The sequence below is a fragment of the Opisthorchis viverrini genome, assembly GCF_000715545.1.
Source record: "Opisthorchis viverrini unplaced genomic scaffold opera_v5_7, whole genome shotgun sequence".
Taxonomy (NCBI): Eukaryota; Metazoa; Platyhelminthes; class Trematoda; order Opisthorchiida; family Opisthorchiidae; genus Opisthorchis; species Opisthorchis viverrini.
Genome location: NW_008751663.1, coordinates 1706757 through 1715636, shown reverse-complemented (window position 1 = coordinate 1715636; position 8880 = coordinate 1706757).

Below are 8880 nucleotides of genomic sequence, written 5' to 3'. Positions count from 1 at the left end.
GCCCTCCGTGGTTCAGATCCTTCCCAAATGTGGACGATTTTAAATGACCCAAATAACTCTGCCGCACGGTTTTCGATGCGCTTCACACCTGCAAAGTGTAAAGTGCTGTTACAAGACGGGCTGGGATCCAACCCACATCTCATGCTTGCAGGTGAGCCAATCGACGTGGTAGATAAATTTGTTTACGTTGAAAGCTGTATACGTTCCGGCGGATTGGCTGGAGATGAGATTATTTATCAAACTGGAAAGACCAGGGCAGCTTTTGCCAGCCTGCGACACCTCTGGCGCCGTGACGTGCGCTTACCTGTTAAGGGAAGAGTTTACACTGCGGTGGTGCGACCCATACTGCTTTATGGATCAGAGATGTGGTCTCTACGCGCAGAGGACACACGGAAGATGTCAGTGTTTGCTCATCGGTGTCGCCACAGCATTAGTCAGGTCTGGTGGGAACATCGGATCAGTAGTGCTGAGGTACGCCAGATAGTCTTAAGAAAGAACTTTCTCACGATAGATGAATTACTCAAGCTTCATAGGTTGCGCTGGTTGGGACATGTACTCCGCATGCCAGAAGACCGTCTGCATCACAGAGCTCATTTCTCTCAGCCCTGTGCTGAGTGGAAGTGACTGTCTACAATCGTTGTCTCAGAATCATAGCTAGTGTGGGTTGGTGTCGGCGAATCCGTAGTGAGGCAGTTAGAAAGCGAGTTTTCGGTTTCGCAATGGGTACTTCCATTGAAGAATGTGTCCAGCACTAGAAGCTGCGTTGGTTGGGATATGTGTTGCGTATGTCGAACCATCGTTTGCCGAAGAGAGTACTACTTTCAATGCCCATTACTCTTTTCTTTACAGTAAGGCCTTCAAACAAATCATGGTTGTATGGCAGTGAAGCATCGATTTTGAACGCGTCCACCGCTTGGTCGTATGTCCCATTTTCCCGTTTTCCGGTGAACGAAACTGTAGCTGCTTGAACAAATGTGGCTATGGCACCCGTTTTATAGCCCATAAATTGATCAATTGAAATTGGTTGACGTCCTCACTTTATGTGAAGTTGGCAAACAGACAATGGCTGTCGAAAACTTATACTCTCTTAAAATTGATGTATGCTGTGTCTCCGAAACACGCATCCAAGACCCGAGCGTGGTTATGCATCTCAGAACACCAAGGTGAACCCAGCTCTTTCACATTTCTCCCTCCGTGTGTCCGGTGACCCCAGAAGCGAATACGCCTAGAATATATGGCGTGGGAGTTGCACTCAGCCCCACAGCCGAACGCGCTTTGCTGAATTGGATCGGTGAACAGTCGTCTTTGCGCCATCCGGTTATCATGCCCAATGGCTGTCGGCATAAAATGTCGTGCCTCCTTGCATTGTCGGCTTATGCCCCAACGGACTGCAGTTCTGATCCTGAGAAGGATACTTTCTATCGAGAGCTATCCGGGCTCATTCGACAGGCAAGAGGCACTGACACTGTAATCCTTGCAGGCGGTATGACTACTCAAGTGGGCCATCTGAGCTCCCTGGAATCACATTTGGGCGGTCGATTCGGAGTCGATGCTTACCGCACAGACAGCGGAGATCGACTCCTCCAGTTGTGTTGTGACCATGAACTGTTTCTGGCAAGTACGAACTTTCAACATGAACGTCCACACCGCGTAACCTGGCGGCCACCAACTGCGAATCAACCGTGGACCCAGTCGGACCACGTGGCCATCAGCCACCGGTGGGAGCTACAATTCAAGACTTCCGTTCATCCTGGGGCACACCACTTGATTCCGATCACGCCATGGTGCTTGCGCGCTCGACAGTTCGCTTCCCTTCAGGCCCTTACAAATTAACAAGAAGTGCCAGTTCAATATCTTCGAAGACCTACCATAACTCAGGCTATCTGAGCTAGCCCAACAGCTACCCACAGTAAACTAATACTGCACTGGCAATGAGCATATGGATGAAGCGCGGCAAAAGAATATCACTATTACCACAACTTTTCGAGTCTCTATTTTTGTGACCTATGAGGAGTCCATGAGGGGATCCGCAGGATTTTAATAATAAATAGGACCTTAATTTGGTTTACATGCACTGCAACAGTGTTTATAAGTGTTTGTTCCAGTTGCACTTCATCTTTGTTTATGGAGTAACGGTCTTTAGAATACAATTCCAGGCGACTTGCACGGTTTCTACATGCACGTGATGGGAGTGTTGTTGATACAAAACAGTGATACCTAAAGCGCCATTCAGCGACTATGTATAACTAGACAGTCGAAAATGAAGTATTTATCGTGCAGGTCCAATTTGTATGTGACGAACTAACGATAACTTTTTTCCGAGGTTGTAGTAATAGCATCAGCCGCGGCAAAATGCGAAAAGAGCTATTTTAGCGGCGTTTAGTGCTGTCTGTCCGACCTCTTCGAATCGACCACAAGAGCACTGGATATTGGCGAGGTCTCCAGGGTCGATACCAGCAGACAAGTAGGATGGGGAATTCAAATCCCTCAAACGCCAAATAATGAAGAGTCTACTAAAGAGTCTGAGAGTCTGGAACAACGACACCGCTCCCAGCAACCAACAATGGATGTGTTTCTCGATCCGAAAGCTGCCTTTGGCCCTGTAGACCATCAGGCACGCTGGCAGTATCTGTAGAGTAATGTTGTTCCCCATAAATTCGTGACCCTCCTTAAGGCGCTGTAGGCCAAATCCCGCGGTCATGTGAAGTTCTACGGGAAGCTCTCCTCTGAGTTTACCATCTACCGTTACCGCTCTCAGTTAGGCGCTGCCACTGCCGGGAAGCCCACCCCGCACAAGATTGGTCAGAATTTAGGGATACTTCCAGGCGAGATCTGATTTGTCGGAAGTCTGGGTTCAACAGCCAATCATGGCCCAGTATTTTCACGGATTCACGGATTCACGGTGGCGCATCCAGGCTTCAGAATTTCCGGAAGATTGTCACCGCTCAGTCTATTTACATGACATGCCATAGAAGTGTTCTTCACTCCGTTTTGGATTTAACCTACGCTGTACGCTGTGGCTTTTCTTTGAGATGAACGCTCTTTTGGGAGGCCTGTACCGAAAGCTAGGCTGGAGAATATATTCACAGATTCACGTGATTCACGAGGAAAATAAAGTTACTAGAATTGGCGAACGGACACCCATGATTTCAATTGAATCTAAAAGCTCCGATAACTGCTGCAAGGGCAAAAAAGAAGTTTTAAAAGCACAAGTGAAACTTATTGGATCACTAACTCACAGACTCCATATCCGAACAGCAGCTGCTAGTAAAAGCAAGTCTTCCACGGTCTTGGTTAGCGCGGAACGATCAAAAGCAGTTTGGTTTTTACATGAAAGAATTTTTTCATTCATCTGTTTCTTCACAAAGCTCACGGGTGTCACTTGTTGAATTATCTCACTCTAAATGCGCGGTACGTTCCAAATTGGTTGCAATTTTCCCTCCTGCAAATTCGTGAAGGAATCCTCTCACCGATTAGTCTATACTTAGAGTACACACGAGCGATAACCGCTGTTATTTAACACTCAGTTCCTATGTTTGTCAGGGCACGCCCAGGCAGAAGGAAAAGCACATGTGCGAGACGGTGACGCATCCCCAAGGTTACCATCGGTACGACACGTCCGGAAAGTAGGTGAGTCGGCGGCTCCCACCAAACACGGCTTAGCAACAGACGACCAGCGAAATGGGCCTGAGATTGTTTACGACCGGAACACCACCATTGGCTGTACGCAGCGAACAAGTGAACGACCATATTTGGCCAATTAGTCGTCCTATATATTTACGCAGACGCTCTGTTTTGTCCTGACAATACAGCCGTGTCCCCAGTTCTCTGTCTTCTTCCTATCGCGTAGTCTGGCAGGCTCAGCGCAGGCGTAACCCCCATAGACGGACACCGCACGATACAGCAATGTTGCACCCAGTCTCAATCATGACGCTGTGAATACAGGCTGCTCTCTGCAGCCACCGATGGACCACAACGGATTTGGACGAAATGGATGTTCGTCAGACGTAAGACGCGGTATGCATGGCAACACCTGCAAGGCCTAGTGGCGCCTGAACTGCATGGGTCTACAAAACGATAAGGTAGGCCAATTAGCTAGCTCCCCTGGCCTGTTTGTCTTCGCCAGCATCCTCTGTATTAAGGGTGTAGTGCACACCGCAGCTAAGAGGAGAGATACCAAAAACGAACCCCAATCCCCGTTGCTGAATCAGAAAGTTCGGCGCAAGTGTTCCGATTTTGCTCGACAATCTCGATCAATTCGTTCTTCCCTCGTGTTCTGTGAAGCGCTCATATAAAATATAAATGCCTTATTAGATCCTGTGTACCGGCAGTCACAGTTAGGGCCCAATGGTTGTTTTTCGGCATACACCGTACGTTTAGTGGAGCTGACAACTGTGACCCGGTGATCAGAGACCCCTACCCTTACCTTCCTGTTAAGATGACCTAGCAGGTTTCAGATAAACCACGGCTCTTACCCATTATCTCGGAAGCTCTTTCCCGACCGCTGATAGTTATGTAATTTCCCCGTTCAATTTAACCCCCTCTTTGCACAACGAAAACCCTACATTCGGATTCTTTTGGTAAGCAAGAAGCTATCTCCATGTAATCACCAGCTCCAACCAGTCAAACTGCTAGCCTTCCCGCAAGCTCCCCCGGCGAAATGCCCTTACCTTCTCAAAATTGGGCAACTGCCCTTGGCCAGCTATCAAGTGGCCTCTGGGTCAGCAGGAATATCCACTATTTTCCGGGTACATTGAGCGTGCTATCTTTCCCTTTTAGCTTTTTGCTTATTGACACCGCTTTATCCGATATTTCCTGGCACTCACTAGACGATGCTGCTCTCATTCTATTTCCTCCGCATTCTCAGTGTTCCCGAGCTTCAAACTTTGATTGTAGTTGTCCAAAAGACCCTTACAACCGTTATTCATTCGCTCTGGCTCATCCCCGGTCTACAGTCACATGGCCCTTCAAGTGAAGGGGAAGTATCCTTGACCCTGCATCGGCCTGATTCCATCTGGTTAGTCCACTCGCCTAACCCAGATCCAGCTTCCACGGAACTGCATATCCTCTCTCCGATTGCGGCAGCCTTGACGACCGTTACGGAGCTGTGGATAAACCGAAGTACGTCGGTGCAATGATGGTATGGCACTGGCATACCCAGTGTGGTGGCACTCGAGCAATTATTATCTTCAGAATGTCGACCGCAAACTCCTGCCCACTAGAACCTATTATTGCAACTACGAGAAAATTTTTCGCCTGGCCCTAACTACCTCCTCGACGAGTTCATTCCAACCCGATGAAACTTTTGTTCGGATTTGACCAAACTGACTTTGTGCCGCAATTTTGCTTTGCCTCTTCCACAAGTCCAGTTCCATATGCGGTGTTCGTTTGGCCCTAAGCATTAGTTCTATCTCCCCGCCAAACCCATCTCCTGCACCGTCCTCCCCACAACAGTGATACTAGCGAGTCCGCTTAGTTTAAGGTTAAACCAGGACAGAACCTGCCATTTGCTTCTCCTTCGAATTATCCCATCTGCATCTCCATCTCTGCTGGTTGTGGCTCTGGCCATTTACTCGGCCACCCAAGGTCACTCATGGCGAGCAATGGCCCTCTCTTTTAGTTCATGCACACGGCTTCATCTTTGAACTAGTCGGACCTCATGTCCATTGTCTCAGTATTTCTCGGCTCCTGCAACTGCGATGAACTCACACGTAATAAGCATGACGCGTTGGTTGTACCTCCTTCCGTGTTGTTACCTGACGCGCTCATGTTGTAGCGATATGATCATGCCTCAATCAGCATGTTCCGTACAAGTGGAGAAATGAAATTATTATTATTTCCACCAGATGTCCACTGTCTATGATATTGTCCCCTTTTTCACGCACTCTCCAGTACCCGCAAATCCCACAGCCATACCTTATTCTGACTGAAATGTATGATCGTGCCTGGCGGTATGCTACCCACAAGTTGGGAATAAATATTATTAATAATATTACGATTGTTACCATCACGGCTCGCCCGATCGTCCGCGAAGATTTTGATGGGCTGCATTTGGATACTTTACTGGATTTTCCCATCCAGGAATTAGGGCAACAAGGAAGTTGATTAGCGCACGTTTAGTGTGGCCCCACATGAATGAGGGTATAACAGCCTGGGCCGAACAGTGTATCGCCTGTCAACGCAGTAAATAACACGGCCTGCAAAATCACCTTTTGGCTCATTTGTGGTTGCTGATGCTCGCTTCACGCAAGTTCATCTTGATATCGTCGGTCCACTTTTCCTATCAAACTGTTTCACTCATTTTACCCGTTGGCCAGTAGATGTGACGGTTTCAGATACTTCAATTAAAACGGTAGCCATTTCATTTTTGCAGCACGGGTGAGTAACTATGATCTACATCCACAGGGATCCTTAACCGGACCGAAAATAGAAAAACAAACTTGTAATCTTGTCAACTTCGTTCTACCCTTGTTTACTTGACCAGCCTGGAAAAAACCCAATGCTCATAGAATCACATATCCCAGCCCAATCAACCTGAAATGCGACAGGGCTGTCCGAAAACCGATACATGTCAGGCCAATGATGTTACAACACTTCCATACCCGATTTGGTGGCACACCCGTCACTATTCCATTCTAACTTTCAACGGTACCGTCTCGCTTACTCGTTCCATCAACTGCTGGTACGAACAAGCCCCTCAACCGGCCGCAGTTGCCTCCATGACATGTTCGCTCCCAACTGCTGAACATGTTCGAATTTAGCCATTTTTGTGGACTTTCGCTCTGTGCTCCACAGAAAATTAATAATTTTCACTACAGTTCGCGTTCTTGCTCGTGTGTTGCCGCCGTCTCACTCTCCCAAGAAACTATCACGCCTGATTCTACAACAGCGACACCAGTGAGCCTCCACATTTTCCTGTACAACACGTTTCTGAGATTCCTGCCACCATTTACTCGCTTTGCTATTCCCTCCACTTGATCATCCCAATTACGCTTTTTGCGCCTTTGGCCACGAGCCCAACATTCCAAGGCTATGGGGCCTTGGCGGTGGTTTTAGGTTTTAGTTCAGTTTGACAGGCTGGATGACGTCAACTTTGCTGCTTCACCAGATCTACTGGTTCCTCATTTTCCGCAGTTTATATTTCTCTTGTCATGTCAGGCAGGAAACCTCTTATTTCGTCCCCTCGTCTTGTTTTTCAACGCCCCCTTCAAATTCTAACGATCTGATCTTGCCCGATGTTTCTCCAAAAAAGGCACGGAAACTGTGCTTTCCTGCCCGTGATGATTTAGTGGTGATATCTATACCGGACAAACCCAAAGCCTATGACCCTCTTGCTTTTCCCAAAACACCATATACCCACGATTTGTGGCAGCCCTGCTTTTATTCTGACTGTAACCTTACGGTCATGCCTGAGGGCATGCCACCCACAAGTTGGGAATAAACAGTATTGTTATCATTAGTGTTACTCGGGAATGCGAGCTCCTCAAGATCAGCTCAATGACGAAAAATCAGCTCTATTGCCTCAATTTTGCATCCGGTCGTCGCGAGATTCCGACATTAGAACCCGGCTGCTTAACAGAATTAAACAGGCTGCTGAAATGACCCTGCAGAGCCCTACCACCGAAAGTCTCCGCCTGGTCAACCTGAGGCACGACACCTCTATGATCGGTCAATCACTTATTACTTCAAGCAACTGTGTACACGCAATCATCTCCTGCTCACCGTACTGAAAACAGAACTAGCCCCCCCCCAGAAATCCCTAGCACTGTGGTGAGAGGCATTTTGCTCGGTCTTGCCGAGAATTGCTCCAGTTATGCCCCTGGTGGTTAACTAAAGATGACTGACGAGGTTGACTGCTCCATAATCTTCACTGGCTCGACGCACAGGCCACGTGCCAGCTGACGTCATGCTAGACTGGATCGAAAAGTTGAAGCTGCTGGAGAAGTTTATTAATTCTATTTTTGACGTCATGCACGCAGACCCCAAAGGTGCCCTTGAAGCAACTCACATTGCTGAGCGTTCCGCAATGTGAGTTGTTTAAGTTTGCAGGCCAAAACGACCAAAACATATGCAGCATTACCCATCATTGATAAGGAATTGGACGAACTACAGAAGGCTGGTTTTCTGTAGCCGACCAACCACTCTGTGTGGGCCGCGACGATAGTTCTGTTGAGGAAGTTCGGGCCGCTTTTTGAATATGCTAACCAAGTTGTCTACTCGGGACTCAAGAAGGACGTAATCCTCACTGAGCTTGTTTAACACGCTGCCACGAAAATGGCTACCGACCTACAATTCGCGGACTATGAAACGAAGCTCGCGGTGCCTGACCTCTTTCTCGTGGAGCATAGAGGCCTCCGAGGAGACTTAATGCTTACTTATGTTTCAACGATTTGCCAAGCATGGTTTTCACCGTTGTTTCGGTTAACACACGGCGATGAGACGATTTTCAGGTTCAGATCGCACATTTTATTGGACAGGAATTGTTCTTATTTCTGGTGGTTGTTCTGTGGAATATTCTTGCTCCGACGGTTGCCCACGCTCCATTTAGAACCCAATTCAAAAAACTGTTGGACGCTTTTTTATGAGTCTTTGGGCTGGCAGCTTAATGCCCCACTCGGGGAAATTAAGCAGCAGCGCTATACCTCTTTCTGCTTGTGCCTCTCAGGTGAATGGCGGCCGCTGAACGTGAATAACAAGGATTCGTTTTTCCTCCGTGCAAATTCGTGAAATTTTTTTNAATTTTATTAACAAAACATTTGAGTGATAACCCTTCATATTTTGCGCACACCCATTTTACATCTAGTCCGAAACATGACACCAATTCATATCATACGCCCTCCGCAGCCATTGGTAGACCACAATAGATGTGGGCGGAATGGC